The sequence below is a fragment of the Sinohyriopsis cumingii genome, chromosome 19 (assembly GCF_028554795.1).
Source record: "Sinohyriopsis cumingii isolate HCF-2022 chromosome 19, ASM2855479v2, whole genome shotgun sequence".
Classification (NCBI taxonomy): Eukaryota; Metazoa; Mollusca; class Bivalvia; order Unionida; family Unionidae; genus Sinohyriopsis; species Sinohyriopsis cumingii.
Window position 1 is genome coordinate 69,088,769 of NC_142979.1, and position 19,567 is coordinate 69,108,335.

A 19,567-nucleotide genomic window follows, 5' to 3' on the forward strand; every position below is an offset into this window, starting at 1 on the left:
CTAGTAAAAGTTTGTAGACTTCTTCTGTGTCTTTGTTCACTCTCTCTGTTTTAAATTTCTTCACCTTCATAAGTTTTTCCTCCTTTTCTTCCTCACTTTCTCCTCGTCTTCGTTTCTTCTCTTTTTCTCATTTTGGACGTGTCTGGGTTCTTCCTTTTGAGATGGTACATCTTTTTCCTGTTTGGACCCATCTCCCCCTCCTCTTGCTCCTGTTGTTTCTTAGGGCAGTCTGAAGACCAATGTCCTTTCTCTTGACAATGATAACAGGTATATTGACGTCTGTCTCTTCTGACACCAGTCTTGCTTTTTTGATGTTGTGGACATTCTGAAGACCAATGTCCTTTCTTCTGACAAATAGAGCAAGTACCTTGACATTTATCTCGAAAGGAGGTGGAGTGGTCCGTCGGCTTGTCTGAAGAAAACTTTTGTATGACACCTCGCAAAGCTCTGATCAGAAGTTCGATCTATGTTGATTCTTTCATCGTTCTGGTAGGTTTGAGAGTGAAATGAATGCTGGAAGGGAAGACACTGACCCTTTACATAGGGAAGACACTAGTCTGACATTGATATAGGGACTCGTAGCGTTTAAATGTAGTCATTTGACTTTTTGCTTTCAAGATGAAACGATCGCATTATTTCGTAGAGAAAGGAAAAGAAAGCAAGAGACAGAAACGTGATTTATCGCCTCGCACATTAGCTTAACTCTTGGCTCAAATTCATGCTAGCGATTTTGAAGATGACATGAGTGAGCCCAAATCCAGACCCAGAGAGTCTACACCCAACCAAAGTCCACCAGTACTAAACCTTGAAAAGTCCAACTACATTCGAGACACGGATAATCGTTACTCTAGAAAACACGGTGAAGTTTGCAGATTGCAAGTCCGACGTATTATTGGAGAATGCAGAAGAGTAAATAACCGAGATATGGGATTCTTTCGTAACACACTGAAACGACAATGTCAAGCCAAACAAGTCAATCGCTTGTGACTTTCCCTTGATCACAACAGTCTGATGTTCCCCGTTTGGATCGAGTTTAGCAACCCGGCAGAACTGATACCTTCCAAAGTCATCGACAAGATTCAACACTTGCGACAATCCGGCGACAAGTTTCACATTACCGATGGAAAAACGACAGTTCATGACCAATGTGTCTCTTCCCTAACGGACAGGATGCAAAAGGTATTACTGGTAGACGATCTTCGCAGCACCAAAATGAGTCACGTCCGAATTAACAACCCTCAAGACAGGAATGATACGGCAGAATGGAAAAGAGCTTGGCAAACTATTCAAAATCGGACCGAGTCAAACAACAAAGAGAAATAGAACTCCTGTTACAGCAAGCGGGGATATCCAAAGACACCATTTGTGACATTTCTGAAATGCAAAAATTGCAAACCGTCTTAGCTCCACGCTACACCTTGAAAGTACACCCGCAAGAAGTGCGTGGACCTCTGTTGTTTCGAGTCAAACATTCAAAGACGGAAAATACATTCACGCCTATCATCATGATGAACATTTCAATATAATTACCAGTATCGTGGGATAGCTATTACTGTGAGAAACGTGACTAAGGCTATGACATTCGAGAGGAATACAAGCGTTGTTGATCGAAATGTGAGAGACTCTAACCCTTGTCTTGGACATGGAACACGAAAGCTACATTAAAAAATACCATTCCAAACATCAATAAGAAAAAGATGACCAGAAGATAGACAATTGCATCTTGTTCGATTTCGAATGCATGCAGGCAAGACAACGGCATTCACATTCATAATTTCTGCGTGGCTCATCGAGCGTCTGAAAAGTACACCCAAGAGCCTATTTCTAGTCATTGTCCTCACTGCATCAAAATTTATGGAGGACGTGAGAAAATATTTCGGGGACCTAACACGCTGACCGATTTCGCTCAATGAAACGTAGAGCAAAGAGGACATCGAACCTTACGGAGACTGTCATCGCAATGTCACCTTGATGGCTCACAATTTTTCGGGATACGATGGACAGTTTCTTCTAAGATGCTATACGGAACAAAGTGATCTTGAACGGAGCCAAAATCATTTCCATGCAAGTGAGACAAGTACAGTTTAAAGATTCGATGAGTTACTTGGCCATGGTTTTGAGCCGAATGCCTAAAACGTTTGGAGTGACAGAAATGGCCAAAGGCTATTTACTGCACTTTTTCAATATCGAAGCCAATCAACACGCCGTTCTACCCCATTTACCTGAGTCTCACTACTACGACCCCGACAACATGCGCACCGAACAACGAGAAGCTTTCTACGCTTGGTACCAGGCGCACGCATCAGACAACTTCGACTTTCAGGAAGAAATGCTAAATTATTGTCGATCCGACGTTGACATTTTACGGCGTTGGTGTGGAAAATTTCGAGAACTGTTCATAGAGCAAGGAGGGATCGATCCTTTGAAAAAAGCCTGCTCCATGGCCAAAGCGTGTTCCTTAGTGTTCCGCAAACGATTCATGCCCGAAAACACCCTGGCTGTCAAAAGCCCTCAAACGACCAACTTTGACGAACGGCAATACTCGGTCAAAGCCCCACGCTGGTTACATTACTTGTGCGACAAGCAAGATAAATGGCTGAACACACCCGCAATGGAATAGGCGAAAAGACCATCGGAACGTATTCGATAGTTGTCTGGGACATAGAAAACCCAAGATCGTATACGAGTTTAACGGGTGCTTATTTCATGGATGTTCCCTCTGTTACCCTCAATGTGACACTAAAATCAATTTTAACAACGTACCATGGAAGACTTATACCAGGACACTTGTCATCAGCGCTTGAAGTTAGAACAGCAAGGATACAAAGTGGTGGAAATGTGGGGACAAGAGTACTATCACCGTCTAAAATCTGATCACGAGTTTAAACGCATTGTGGAAAGTTACAAGTTGGTGGACCCACTGAGCCCACGGGATAGTTTGTACGGAGGACGGACGAATGCCACCTGTTTCATGTTTGCTATACCACGCTGATGAGGAGAAAGGAGAAGAAATCAAATACTTGGACGTGTTTTCGCTGAATCCTTACGTGTGAAAATATTGTCACTTTCCCGCCGGGTACCCACAATTGCTGACCGAACATATCGACGTGGAAAACATTCGACAGTACAAAGGCTGGATCAAGTGCAAAGTCTTGCCTTCCAAGAACTTATACCATCCCATTTTACGTCACCATTGCCAAGGGAAACTGATGTTTCCTTTGTGTAGTACTTGTGCCGAAACGTGCAACCAAGACCAACCCTGTCATCACACCCATGAAGAAGGTACCTTGACCGGAATGTAGGTCAGCGTGGAATTGTTTCAAGCTCTGGACCTGGAGGACCAACTGTTAGAAGTGTACTAAATTTAGAAGCCTGGACGGACGAGCACCCCAACGACAAGAGTCTAAGTTTTGCTTGTGGCGGACCTAAAAATTACGGCTACGAATACCTTGACTTACAGGGAGAAGTGCAAGGATTGACTCTCAATTATTGCATCAGTAAAGTGGTGAACCTTGGTGTCTTGAAAGAAACCTTGCAGTCTAGAAAAGATCAAAATTTTAAAATGATCACCTACCACCCTCACAAGATTGTACTTTTAGCCACACACCAAAATCGTCAGTCGGCCTTTAGAAAAAGTGTATCAAATCGTGTGACATGAAGGTATTAAAAATATGGTTCCAAGAGGATAGCAACCAGCAAAAAGGATGAGTTGACACATCGAAATTTGAGTGATAAACCCACTGCGAAATCCAAGTCCAAACCACACCATTTTTCGGTCTTCCTGCCTGACTATTGTAATTGTGCCCGTCGATTGCAAACGTTTAAAAAAGTCCCACGGATACGGAAGGATTACCTACTTCGAATGTTTTAGCTAGAACAGTATTTGTCTACTTGGGACCTGAGACTGGATTGGGATACGAAGTACAATGTTTCACTTGTGGTTTGATGTTGCAAATAGATCGATGCATCTATACAGATTTAGCTATTCTAAAACATGCTCGATGGTATCCGATCTGTCCTTACCTATATATGGCCTTTCCACCCATTACACTACGGTACAGGTATGACGATAGTTTGGGGAGGATATTACCATTGTCAGAATGATAGACAGGAAGACTTCTAAAACTAGGCATAAAAAATAAACGATGTACAAGCTCGAGACTTCATTACGACTAGTATAAAAAGGGACAACGTCAAAGACTGATAGTTCATTGTAACTACCAATACCAAGGTAGAAAGATGAATTCTTTTAAACATACCACATCATTTAGTTTCGGTGATTCTCAAGTGGAGTGAGATGCAGTACCTTGAAATTGCAGAGATGCTGTACGCTGTGACCTCAGTGATGCAGTAATACATCATGGGATCTTTGCTATGAATGCTACTACCATCCCTACCATGGAAAGTGATGTTGTGCGTGTCAAACCTGACGGATATGAAATCGGTGCCACTCATTATCGTGGACTCTTTACTGGCTTTCATAGTCCACGTGAAACCATGTGGCTACCGCCCTACGGATGTCATTTATCCCTGATCAAACTCCTGCGTATTTCACCGTACCCTCATCTAAATGAGCATATGAAAGACGAATGTTCGTTCCCTGTACATTTTTCAAACGTTCCAAGGAATATGGCCTAAATATCTGGGAGGACCTACCCTTGAAAAATTAGCCAGAGCCTGATTATTACTTGGGCGAAGGGGAAAAAGTCAAATGTTTCAGTTTCGGTGTGTCACTTTAACAGTGGGAACATAAATACTCAGCTTACCTAGAACATGCTCGAAGGTCTTCGGACTGTCACTACCAACCTCTAGTGGGACCATAGTAATCTCTGGATAGATAGTCTACAAGAAAACAGGCGTGGTTTGCCTGTGGAGTTGAGAGAACGCATTTACCGAGAATTGGCAAAAATACAAGCCAAAGAACAATTGCATCCGTCACGTCACCAACGCTGGCACCACTGATACCTGAATGGTATAAGAGGACTGATTCATTTGAAATGTTCCATCGGTTAGTCGCTGTTGAACTGGACGAGGACCAGAAGACTTTGGTCGCTATTCATTCTACTACTCGCAAGGTGACCATACTACATCGAATTCCAACGCAGAGTTAAAAGATTACCAAACTCTTTTACGCTATCAAATTTTGATGGAGAAAAAGAATTATGTGCGGTGTTTCACGTGTGAACTAGTGACTAAGCGATTTGAATAAGACGACGGAATACGATTGGTTTTGTGCAGAAAGGTCACTTATTACCTCCGACAAAAAAAGAGGGTATACAAACTGACTAACATGCCCCGAACATTATCATTCGTGATACAACAGATTCCGTGGAAGGAAATCAATGACACTATTCAGACAGTGGAGATTTACCACCACGTATTACATGAACTGTGTCCATTGAATTTGGGTCGTCGTATGGTGTGTGTCATTATGACTTCCTTTCTGTGATTTCATTTACCAGCCGATTCCTTGTGGACTCTTTGCGAGCAGTACTTGCCACAAAACCATGAATGTTGTTCCTTTAAATGTACACGAGACTCACTCTGTTAAAAGCCATGCGCTTTCATCTCGATACGTCTCGAGCTCTTAGGCACTTAAGATGTTTATGACGATGTGGGTGTAGCTTGTGACTTATACCCTCACTGGACAGATGCACGTGACTAAAAAAGTCTGAGTCTCGAGGCTTGGACCAAATAAGTGGCCAACTACGCAGAAGGTTTGTGATCCAAAAGTCCAATGTCCAGTGATAAAAGTAACTATTAAACCTGTGTTAACTGTAGTGCCAGAAGAACCCGACTCCAAGGACAACCACCCCTTTCATGACAGGACTGTCATTGACATGGAGATTCCTGAAAACCATTCCGGGAGGACCCTTGTGTGACTGTACAAAGTGTAGAGACTCTAAGAACATTACACACTGTCCCTAGGACACCTTTGTTACCAAAACATATACAGAGACTTGTGTATATTCCGCTTTGATCGTTGTGATTTGTATTATATCGCTGTATCTAACAATTTGAGAGATCAGGCATGTTACAGAGCTTGATGGATTTGTCCAAGCAATTAATGTCCAGATTAAGTCCGTTGCGAACCCTTCCACGACGTTTGATGCCTGTTATCAAGTTGATACGACATAAAGACAATCAGCGGCTACGCATTCCAGCATAAAAAGACCTGCGGTACAGGATGGATATCAGTGTTTTTGTGCCCCTGAACGTTCAAAGATGTCGCCAAAAACAAGCGCACAGCGTCACTATCGTCATTCTTCTGTCAAAAAAAAGAAAAGTATTTAGAAAAGGACAGTCTCGTCATCAGAAAAAAAAAAACACTTACCCAAGCATCGAGGTCTACTCCTGAAAAGACGTAGTCGTCCAAAGAAAAAGAGGAGCAAACAAAATGGAGGAATTTTTCTTCAAACTTCAAACTTTATCAGACAAATAAGATAAATGGACGCACTTCAAGCGATGAAGTTTAGTGTATTTTTTGCTCCTGAACCAAAAAGATGTCGCCTAAAAGAAGTGCACACCACTCTCTGGCTAAAAAAGGAAAGAAAAATAAAGGACTGCTTCCTCGTTTAGCCAAACATTGGGACATGTTGTCTGTAATGTCCAAAGCTCCTTCACCCATGCGAAATCAACTCATTCAAATAGCCTTCAAAGATGTCGTTGATACCGTGAGCGAATGTTGTCTGAAATGTCTTAAAAGGAACGATACCTTTGTCTAAACACCAGAAAGAATGCTTAGCCAAACATTGACAGGTTCTTCGTCCAATAGTCCAAAAGGAAATGCATGGGTTGTGCCACTGACTTCCAAATCGAGCACTGAATGAGTGCGAGCCCTCAAACTGGTGTTGAAGAAAAGCAGTCATCACCCCCTTCGATGTCAAACCGACCAAGTCACCTACTTTTTAAACCAAGCTTTCCAAAATGAATTGAAAAAAACGTGACATTCATTTTTTCACCACAGAGAATCCCGAAACTAACGCCAGCATCGTGGAACGTTTTCAACGCACCTTGAAAGAACGCATGTGGAAATATTTTACGCATCAACTCACTCTCATGTGCATCGATGTCTTACCGGACTGGGTCCAAGCGTACAACCAATGTTACCATCGAAGCATCGGATGTGCCCTCCCCCAAGAATTGACTCTCGACAACGATTTGACTGTTTTTGAGCGCACGTTTGGTCCGTCCCCGACGGTGACAATCCCCAAGAAAAGTGAAGTGTTGGCAACAGAAGATTGGGTGCGCATTGACAAAACCAATCCCACTTTCGACAAAGGTTACTTACCCACCTGGACCACTGTATTGTTTCGTGTCACTGGACGAGTGCATGGCCGTCATCCTGCCGTCCATAAATTAGTAGACATGAACGGAGAAGTGTTGAAAGGAATGTTTTACTTCCCAGAGTTACAACGCTTGACCAAAAATGAAGATGATGTGTACTACATCGAAAGCATTCTCGAACGAAGAACACGTAAAGGGGAAAACGCCGTGTCAAAGAAGACAAAGTACGTTGGAACGGATATTCTCTTGGTTTTGATTCTTGGATCGACGCTTCGCAAGTCATCGATTATAAAAAGAAGTGACCATCATGCCCTTCAGCACAGCCTCAGCTACTACATTGACCACTCTTTCACCCAGTTCTTCTCTGCAATATCTACAAAAGCAACACGTGCGGGTGTGGTGTGTAGAACGTGCGCCTAAAACGCAAATCGTCTTTTCCTGCCAAATCTTTGTGGTGTATTGTGTCGTCGGTGCGGCCATTGCCAATTTGAGTTTGCAACAAGGAGACACACAATTGTGGACCATTTTACTGAGTAGTTGCATCGGTTACCTTCTTCCCGATCCTTCACTGAAATAATCCTCTATCGGTATTAACGGGAGTCTTGCAGCCAACGTCAGTCACTCTCCCAACAGTTATCACCACAACAACCACCACAACAATCCTCTTTTAGACACTCCTCTGACTTCCAGCGATCCCTCTGACAGCAGAACTCTATAATTATGAATAACCGATTTTACTTGACGTTACCCAGTGACAGTTCCATGTATGTGTTTCCCAAGAACACATTATGCTGTTTCACGGCCAAGTTACCTCAGGCCATCCAACTGGATCACGATGCCCATTGGGAAGTGGATTTTGTGGAAATGATTCACCCTACACACGTCCTAAATGTCCTTCCTAATCAAAGCACTTTTACGGTCGAAGTTCATGACACGGATTTACAACAATTCGTGAATCAACTGCCAATTGCAAAATCCCTTGGGAAAATAGACCCCCAGACTAAATTGAAGACCTATGACTTGTACATTCCTGCAGGCTATTATTTTAGAGGTCAACATCTGGTAAACACGATTGCTAACAGGTTCAATGCAATATTTGACAAACCCTTGGAGAGAAAAAAAAGAAAGTATCAGATCGAGTACCATAAAGTGTCTCGTTGCTGACTGATGAAATTTTCGACTGAGGAGAAATTATTGAACATTATATTTTGTTCTGACTTGTTTGACATTTTGGGTGCAGACCTCATGATTATCAAGGGTAACAAAATACCATCCATTACCGACGACATGATTTTTGCACAGTATTTTTGATCCCGGGTAGAACTGAACCTATTACTCAATTTGATTTTTGTGTACTCCGATGTGGTGGAGTACAACGTATTGGGACAGACCTCCGTACCGTTAATGCGTGTCATTCCTTTAAAAGTGGATTCTGCCACGAACGCTGACGAGGAAGGTTGAAACACATAGCACGTTCACCGCTAATTTGTACATCCAAATTATTTATCCGTCAACAAGTCGTATTTTGACACTGTCAACATTGCTATGATAGGAGATCTGGGACAAAATATTTCATTCACCAAAAGGAAAGTCACGCTGAAACTCCATTTTCGAAAACGATTGTCTAACAACTTCTAAGTCTTGTATCCTGTGTCCCCCGTTTTGAAACCGATGGTGACACGAGGATTGCACGCCTTGAAAGATGCCGCTTTGACGCAAGGCTAAGAATTTCTATAAAAAGTAATCATCGACAAACAAAACCACATAGAAGCTTTCTCTGGAGTAGGCAAAACTGTCTTGTTTCAAATCGGCAAAGACATTTTGGGCCGACGAGAAACTCCAATAAATGCCCTGGACACTGTCGAGTCAGGCATTTCAGCTTCAAAAAGGGACCAAGACGGAGACACCCCTCCAGAGGACTTCACACTCATAGATCTAGAATAACCAAGAAAAGAAGAACCGTCCGAGACTTCTACGTGTTTCATTATTAAAAATAAAAAAGAGAGATAGAGAAAGAAAGAAAATGATGCATCGATAGTCTTTTGCCTCTTCCAAGTCGGAAGTGGATCTGTTTGCCATGCCACCCACCATGATGACGATGAAAGAATCCCAATGGGTAGAATTTCATTCCGTCTTTGACGGATTCAGCTCCAATCGAGTTTGAAATCAAATGACAGCCCGAAGATTACATTGATCTGAATATCAGTTACTTGTACTTGAAAGTCACATTAACCGAAGGGAACAATGACAATATATACGGCGCGTATAATGTGGCCCCCATCAGCAATTTCATGCATTCTTTGTTCAGCGAAGCGGATTTGTATTTGAATAACAAACTGGTCAGTAGCAGCAAGGATAGTTACCCTTATCAATCGTGCCTGGAAAATCTATTGACGTGCGGAACAGAAGCTAGGAACACCCATCTGGATGCCTGCGAGGTATGGAAATCTGATACAGCAAACCATTTTAATAAATAAACTGGTGACAGAAATGGTGACGTGGATAAACATAAGGTATAAAAAGACCGTAAACAGAAATCTGCTCTAAGCCGTAGTTTAGAACTGGTGGATCGTTTGCATTTGGACATATGGTTGCAAGAGAAGTATTTGCTGAACGGTGTGGATGTCCGACTGAGACCGAATCGTAGCAGTACTACTTTCCATTTGATGGCTGGAGTTGATACTGATTCCAAAACCAAAATCGAAGAAGGCCGTCTTTACGTACGACATGTGGAAGTGTTACCTAAAGTGGGAAACGATATCATTCCTACTTTGAGCAGAACGACCGCCAAATATCCGATACGACGCGTGGAAGTGAGAACCTTCACCATTGCTGGTGGACTCCGATCCAAGATCGAAGATCACCTGTTCCAAGGACAGTTACCCGAACGTTTAATCATTGGCTTCGTCAAGAATCAACCTTAAACGGAGCCTACAATGAAAATCAACTACAACGTGTCCAAACTCGATGTCACTCGAGATGGCGAGACCTTGTGCACCAGAACCTTCAAACCTAAGTTTGGTGACGAGAAGAATTACTTGAGATCGTACTTGTCAGTGTACGAAGCTACCGGACAGCTATGGACTAACACAAGTCACGGCATCACGTACGAAGATTATGTAGGAGGCTATGCGTTGTGGGCTTTTGATTTTACTCCAGGCCAAGGCAGCGATGAGAGACATTTCTGCCCTCTACAATCCGGCAAAATTCGTGTTGAACTTCAGTTTGCTGCACAGCTACCCGAGACGGTAAACGTCATCATGCATGCCGACGTCGACAATACGATAGAAATCAACATTTCGAGAGAAGTCATTTTAGAATATTAGAAGCTATGGAAGACATTTATCCCTCTTTGAATGGTGGAGACTCTTTGGAAATGGAATGGAGATATCGTGGAAGCCGTGGAAGACAAAGAGGACAAAATTACGGAATTAATCAATAAAGATGTTATAGATGTCAAAACTATCATCCCAGTCAACTTCAGCACAATAAATGTATGATGATGAGTCAAAAAGAAAAACTGGACGAGCTCACTCGGCCAAGTGTACGGAGACAAAGCGAAGAAAAGGTTACTTGTCAGAGATTTTCAAGCAAAAATGTCTTATCATTACCTATGAAAAACAATTTTTAAAAAAAATGGATACCCGGGAACTTTATTACCAGTTCGTACACTGCTTCTTGGAATCCTGTGGTGTGTGCTAAAAATGAACTTCCTCATCGCAAACATAAAGACCATCAGGCTTATGTCATCAACACAGACGACAGTCATCTCAAAGGAACCCAATGGGTAGCCGTCCTCTTACCTAAAGAGGGTTGTGTAAAGTATTTTGATTCGTATGGATTGCCACCTTTGGAAGGCATCGTAATGACTTTATAAGAAGAAATGCCAAGACGACACGATTCAATAATGTGAAATTACAAGGCACAAACTCTATGGTGTGCTGACTATATTGTGTGTATTTTCTTTATCAACGCAGTCTTGGATATTCTTTAGAACGTTTAGTGACTTATTTTGATTGTGACTGTTCTAGAAACGATGAAAAGGTAAATCGATGGGTTTGAGACCATTATAGATATATCTTATCTTTAGCTAGGAAACGTAGTGTACATCAACGGTCCAATGACTTCCCTTCGTGGAAGTCTAATTTAACTTCACAACGTTGTCCACCTTGTCAAAAATAAATTGTTATTTGGAAAATGTTTCTTTGTTTGAAAAAATGTTTTATGGTAAGTTGTTAGTTGTTTGCTAATATTAAAATATTGTGTTTGAAAAAATATGTTTGTCGATTGATTTAAATTTTTTCAAATATACATGCTCTTTAACTTCTCTCTATCCCTCACCATAAAGATCAGCTACTATAGCCTTCCATCCCAACAAAACCGTACGGATGTTTTCTATCGCGTCCGCGCTTGAACCATATAAACCAGGGCAGTCTCCAGACTCATCAACCTATGAAGATGCCTTCTAATTTAGCTGAACTAAACGAAGCCTAAGTGCATTTGCTTCGTGTCAGGCTAAGCCCGATACCCAAGTTTGAAGAGATAGGGAATGTCAGGATGCTGAAAGTGGCCAAAAGACCTGACAGAAGGGGTCTTCGGAGAGGAAACCAAGAAGGAGAAAGAAGAATGGACGGAGAAGTACAGACTTCAGAATAGAGAGAGAGAAGAGAGAGCAGCAGCAACAGCAGGAACCAGGCAGAGGATATGTTGACTACCTTGTAGATACGAAAGAGTTCTCCTTCTCTTTCCGCAGAAGCAGACCTTATCCTGTGGGAAAGCCTGCCGCCAGACGGGGACGCAATCTTAGACGATAAAATATTGCCATAACTCGCAGTTTACAAAACAGCCCTTTTCAGGGCTACCCAATACTCTAGATGATCTGGCTATGGAAGCCATAGCCGAAGCCAGGATAGAGGAGGAGGAAGAGGAGAAAAATAAAGAAGAGGAAAAGGAAAAGAAAAAAGAAAAAAAGAAAAAAAAAGAAAAAGATCCTGTCTCACCATATACTGAGACCTCCGTGTGAGGTCAAGCCTGAGATGAGGACGCCTTCAGGAACAGTACCAGCACGACAACTAGCACCAGCCGCACTACCACTACCAGCAGCACAACCTCTACCATCACCACAGCCACTACCAGCACCACAACTTCATCATCCACGGGTGTGGCATAGGAGAAGGAGGGAAGCCTTCACTATCCCAGAAACGGAAGATTGGGGTGCTGAAGCAACTCAAGAGGCCTCTGCGCTCCTAAGAGCAAACATCAATTCGAAGCAAGACTGGAGGCGGCGATGTGTCTGTGGGGCCAGACCAGGGAGGTGCCATCATTAAGAGGTGTATTTTGGAGTTCTAAAAAACAGCCCTTCTTAGGGATCCCCACATTTCTAGAAAAGAGACTATTCAAGTTGCCAATTTGTATGAGAGTGGAGTAGTGTGACTATAAGCACTCATTGTTTCCTGATGTGATTATGTGTGTGTGAGTGTGTGTGTGTGTGTGTGTGTGTGTGTGTGTGTGTGTGTGTGTGTGCGTTCGTATGCGTGCACGTACGTTGTATGGATAGCATAGTTTGAGTTTGTATGCGTGCGCGTACGTTGTGTGGATAGTATATTTGTTTTTTTTTTTTTTGTTGCTCCTTCAAGTATGTGAAAAATAGATAATGGGTTCGTTTTGTTTTTTGCTCCTTCACGTGTGTGTGTGTGCGGATAGTATATTTTGGGTTTTCATGCGTGCGCGTACGTTGTGTGGACAGTATATTTGGTGTTTTCTTTTCCTCCTTCTCGTGTGTGTGTGGATAATATACTTTAGGTTTGTATGCGTGTGCGTACGTTGTATGGATAGTGTATTTGGGGTTTGTTTCTTTGCTTCTTCCCGTGTGTGGATAGTATATTTTGGGTTTGTTTGTTTCTTCCTCTTCCCGTGTGTGGATAAAGTAGATAATATGTAAAGTTACTGTAAGGGATGTTTTCCATCACATCCGCGCTTGAGACGTATAACGCGAAGCGTTCGTCTTTCGTGCCATTCAACCTTGAATAACCACAGAAAATGGCGAGTAACATCATGGACAAAATGAAGAGGTTGCAGGAAGTCGTGGACAATTTGTAAATAATAGAACTAGACAAGGACTACTATTATACTTCACATCGAGTAAAAATGGAAATAAGCAATTTGAGAAAGTCAAAGAAAACAAAAAGGGAAGTACTTAAAGTAGAAAAAGAGGAAATGGAAACCAGGAAGCTAAAATAAAAATGAGAGCTTACAATGCTAAGCTAGAAAAGAGGAAGAAAATGAAAAGTTAAAAAAGAAGAGGTAGAGGAGAAGGAGAAAGAGGAAGAAAAGGAGAAGACAAAGACGAAGAATAATGTCATGGGGAAGACCAGGTGTTGAGGGAGGAAAAGAAGACTTTAGTGGAACAAGAAGAAGAAACACCAGTGCCCTTTTCAAGGCCACTCCATTGCCTCGAAAAGATTTGCTCTCTTGCCTAATTGTTTTTATTCAATTTTATATTTTTGGTGTGATAGATTTATGTTCATAAATCTATGTATGTGTCCTGCGTCTATGTCCCGCCAGTCCCGCCAAGCGTTATTATTTGTATAGTTTATAAACTAGCTGAACTTACCTGTCACACGCTACCCGTCACCCACTAACCGCCACCCGCTACCAGCTGAACTAGCTGAACTTACCCGTTACCTCACCTGTTCTATTCCTATTAACCCAATAAAACAACCCAACTTTCCCTTGTCCGTATACAGGCCCAATATTCCCCATGTTAAAATCCTCTTGTCTGTAAACGTGCCCGGGGTGGGTGGGTCTTGTAATGGTAATTCCAATTGTCCGTAAAGTGCCCCCTTTACTACTTATATTGTAATGAAACGATTAGTATCAAGCAATCGTGAAAGTGATAAAAATACGCAAGAGAATGTTACACCATAAAGATCCTATCAGCAAAGTTAAGGTCGCAGTCATCTCAAGGTTACTTTCTTATATATGTAAAATCGTGTAAATACTAACTTTTGTATCAGAAACAGTTTTTTTTCCTTTTACGCCTAGGATATGGTCCCAAAGTAATCTTCATCAATGTTTGCTTTTTAGTTGGTGATAATTTAGGGGGAAACGTTGAATGATTAGAGATTATATAATTTATTGTTTTATTCAAAATTTGGTAAAATTTGTTTTGTTGACATATATGTTTCAAAGACAACATATCACATATATAAACTATTAACTTTGCTACGAAACAAATATGAAATACATATATAGACATACTCCTTCACAAAATTCACCACCTACGCATCAAAATAATATATATATATATATATATATATATATATATATATATATATATATATATATATATATATATATATATATAGAGAGAGAGAGAGAGAGAGAGAGAGAGAGAGAGAGAGAGAGAGATTGATAGAATAGATAGATAGATAAATAGAGGTGTGTGTGTGTGTGTGACTTCAAATTATTTGTAAGACTAGTCTTTGTTTTCCTTCATAAATTGTTGACGATCAGTTTTTTAATCTTAGTTATGTGACAAGTACAACGATTACATGAAATTGACTCTGCAGGTAGCAAACAAGAGAGAGCAGCATTTGTTTGAGATAATAATTATTCGTTTTAGAAATGTATTCGCAGACAAAGTTCGATGTAACATTTTCAGTTGCAACCAGCTAAGGTTTAGACATTTGTTAAGTTTGATATAGTAAACTAGTCAGTCCAGGAGAGTTGTGCTTGTTGGTGTACAGCAATAAATAAATATAAATATAATGCTCTCCGATGCATCGTGTTTTGGAAACCCTGATGTGATTCTTATGTAGTTTATACCCAACCTGCAATACGTGTAGAAGCAACTTTGTATAATAAATTTAAAAGTCAAATGGGTGTCCAGTTGAAATATACTGCCTTAGTTTATCAACGTTTTTCGTACATCTAATAACTCCTTCTTTTGAAGGTGAATATAGTTCGCCAAGGTCATACCCAGAGTTAATGGCATTCACTAGAAACTGGCCATACCTTTCTAAAACAAGTTGTGACATTCTACTGTGAATCTATCGTATACTGGTCTACGTTTATTAGGAATACTTTGCATGTGATATAGAGTCAATTAAGGAATATGTTTCGTAATTCATTCAGTATACGGATGTCTTGGTAATTAAGTATCATTTCAGGACCGACGGGACCAACTTCACGTAACTCATTCAGTATACGGAAGTCTTGGTAATTAAGTACCATTTCAGGACCAACAGGACCAACTTCACGTTTTTTAAATAAAGTAGCTTAAAGCAGTTTTCCTTCTTCCACAACATCTTGCTGAATATCTATAAAGAAGTATTGATGTTTAAAGTTTAACTCAGTTTATAACATAGTCCGTGCCATTTAGAAATGAATTATTTATGTTCCAGAATTCTTCTAATTTTAATTTCCCTTTGGAAGTCATCTTCACTTTTACAAGACAACGATCAGTCCAATATCATGGTTTTAACGGTTATATTGTCAATAAATGCAAATAAATGTCCTGAAACCAGAACAAAAAGTCGAGGCTGGCTTATTATACTTAGTAACCTCATGCAGATGAACCTATAGATACATAAATTACGTTCCTTCCATGTATATACTAAATTATAATCAGTACATGTGGTAGAACAACTTTTCATGTTCTTGTTTCATATACGTTATTATAATGAGAATTATCCATGTGTGTGTGTGTGTGTGTGTGTGTGTGTGTGTGATTCCATCACAGAATTGAAATCTCGTCCAATTATAACATAATCATTTATAAAATTCAGGGTATCTTTTCATCTTAAAGCATATACCTGGACTGTCACTGTTTGAACCATAAAAATATGAAAATATGTGATTTCTAATTGTTATGAATATCCTCGGAGTATTACCTATATTTATAGGCTACTGCAATTATATGGGAAAATATGAACGCGTGTTTTCGGATAGATATACTGCACGACCATGGGAGTGCAGTATATCCATCCGAGAAAACGAGTTCATATTTTCCCATACAAATGCGGTAACCTTTTTATTATATACTCATTTTCTTATTCTACGTAAGACTTAATTATAGAAACAAAAATACACAACAAGAAACAAAGTAACTGAATTTAATCTGTATTTTAAACTAAATGCACAAGCACAGATGCATCAGCACACAACAACAATATTAATGTGGACATACCTCCTCATAGCTAAATTTGAACTTAGGGGCGCGCTCGACATCAGTTTCGAAAGAAATTCTCGTTTTGGTCTACTTAAAATTGAAATTCAAAGTCATATTGTGAACGAATGCGCATTGAAAATTCTTTCTGTTTTGTCTGGAATGAAAAGATTTTGGTATGTTTGTCGATTCTACTTTATTTCGTGATTATGGACTGGATTTTCTTATGTCAATTTTACATAAAGTAACATCTGATTTGTCCAGCGAGGGAGCAGAGTCTTGACTTATCTACATGTGTGTTTCTGTTTTGTATTTGAATGTTTGGAATCATAATGTGGGGAAAATGTGAACTCTTTCAATTGTAATCATCGAATGTTCGTTTCATTTTGAATGCAGTAAGGAGAATGTTGATGCTCTTGGAATGTAGTCGAAGCTACAGTAAAATTTCGAAATGTGTAATGACATAACACATAACATGTCTCATATAATTTGGATTTGAAGAACTAAGAAAGTACATATGAAGGAAATTCAGGATGTAAAACTGTAAGTACATTTTTGCCATTCTTATTACCAGCTAAAGAAGACACGTTTATGCCTTGTTACTTGCATGCTATTTGTAGGGACCCCAGCAATTGTATGACTTGTCTTGCGTCTTTCGCTAGCCTAAATCCGAAATATTGTATCAAAATAGTTGCAACGCAGTTGGTATGTGGCAGTCCTTAAAACAGCTGCTTTATTTCATTCAGAAACAGTTTTGATCAACCAAAACGTAAACCATATTTTACATGAGTGTATATGATTTGTTTACAAAGTAGTTTCTAATACATCATTGGGCACACGTGTCGTGCACGTGAGTGCAAATATGAAGGTGTGCAATATTGTAAAATACTGCACAATTCTGATAATGTAAAGTTAACGGAGACACAAATGAGCATATAATGATATATTTTTATTTTATTTTAATTTTATTTTATAGGAGATGAACAGGAAATTTAGCACTTAAGAACTTGACTACGCCTCTTGAATTATTATAGTATGAACTAAAACCAGTATTCATATACCCATGTAGTCCATTTGAAATGTCCCCACGAAGTGTATAAAGTGAAGAAATATGCTTAATAGTTTGATTCTTTAGAAATCATCTCTTGTTTTGTAGACATTCCCAAGACCTGGTAATTGCAATATTTTTTACTCTGAAATATACTTTCGGAAGTTATTTACTACTCGTTAATATATTGTGTGTAGGGACCTTAAATAAAATTGTTTAATTTTAAAACTGTTTAATTAAACCAGCACTCTGATAGTTTCATTCTTTAGAAATCATCTCTTGTTTTCTATACATCCCCAAACCCTGGTAATTGAAATATTTTTACTCTGAAATATACTTTCGGAAGTTATTTACTATTCGTTAATATATTGTGTGTAGGGACCTTAAATAAAATTGTTTAATTGTAAACCAGTCTCTAATAACATTAACAATAATGGTTTGTACTGCAGAATATTAATAATTCTGCAATTATAGCTAGTGGTGATCTGGTATTCAGGCCAAAAATGAGCCCTTGAAAAATAATAAAAGCAAGAAAAGTATAGCTTTCATTTTAATGGAAATCAAATAAACAACGTCAAAGAAACATATAAACAAGACCCCCAAACCAGCAAATTTACCTCTTAAAACTAACCCATATTTTTTTAATCAGGCTAAGACATGAAGTCAGGCAATTATTTAAACAGTTGATAACTGTTAAAAAATGCCCAACATTCCTATTTTCTACTATGTTGAAACAAAGCTGGAATTGTTTCCGGACAAGATAAAGCTAATTAGCTGAAAACTGTCAAGTCGGCATATTTTAAGTTTGTTTGAGATACTGGCACTAGGAAAACCACTTTCCTATCCTAAAATGCAGGTAAGACATATTTCATTTTCGTTAGAAAAATATAATAACGGGTACCGATTAGATTTCGGACATTTAAGTCTGCCGTTTACATATGAGGGAAAGGGTTAGAAAAAATATTCGCACCCCCTCCCACCAGCAATTATTTACAGCACTTGATTTTTGCTGATTCCAAAATTATTAGCAAATTATTATTAATATGATAAGAGTTCATTTTAATATTTTCACTGACAGGAGTATTATAACAAGCAAACCCCAAAAGAAAAGACAGATATAACATGCAGAACTCAAGGAAATAAGAAGAAATTGTTGTTTTTGTTAACGTTCATTCACCAGTATTATTATGATCCGATTTTGTATCTGTTCACAGAGAAAGTACTAATGAAATGCTATTTAACAAAGGAAAATATAAACCTCGTAATTCACGTGATCCGTGCAATGATAACACCAACCCATGTCTGACATGCAAACGTCATTAAAGCAAACTTTAAGCAAAAGGACTTCAACTCTGACCACGCCCATTGTACTGTTGCCAAATGAAACCGATATCCCCGACGCTTCTCTATAGTGAGACTCGAGTATTCTTATTCTTTACATACCTACATAAACTCTGTTTTACGTATCCCTTTTTTTAACTCAACACTTTGCATTTAACATTATACTTTCGATGCAGGCATTTTTAAAACTAAATTTCTTGTGATAGTTTAAAAATGAAAAAGTACTTACCGTCTGAGACGAAGTTATATGTTAAGTTATAACTAATCCTGAACCTCTCAAATCCATCGAGACACTAATGAAATTGCATATCGACAAGACCAAGATAATCTTATCAGGGTACACAGTGCATGCACTCTACTTAACGATACATACGCGGGCAAAGAGTGTGAGCATTGCCTATCGTAGATATATGTAATATATACAAACCAAATCGGATCATTTTATTCTCCTAGCTGTCATTCCGGAAGTCTCCTTCACCAGCGTATCTATTTATATCATCATTTTAAGATCCAGACTGGTGTTAATTGTAATGTAGCCAGCTTATCCCAACTTCATAAGGGCAATTAAATTGACAGGTTAAAAATTAGCAGATCGGGGTACACTCTACATCAGAGGTGGGCAAATTATGGACCTGGTTTTATCTGCTTATTTACATCATAGACTGTGGCTTTAAAAACCACTTATCCGACCCCGCCCTCGAAGAAGTTGCCCGGGCCTGCTA

At 39.6% G+C, this 19,567-nt stretch overlaps 1 protein-coding gene across 1 annotated transcript in view; it reads right to left on the bottom strand.

The window, feature by feature from the left end:
* LOC149775905 (uncharacterized) overlaps positions 1–19,252 on the bottom strand; it is a 36,326-nt gene extending 17,074 nt beyond the window's left edge. The window contains exon 1 of the mRNA XM_089943059.1: positions 19,075–19,252. The gene's annotated coding sequence lies outside the window, so the exon portion shown is untranslated. The remainder of the gene's footprint in view (positions 1–19,074) is intronic.
* Positions 19,253–19,567: the final 315 nt, after the last annotated feature.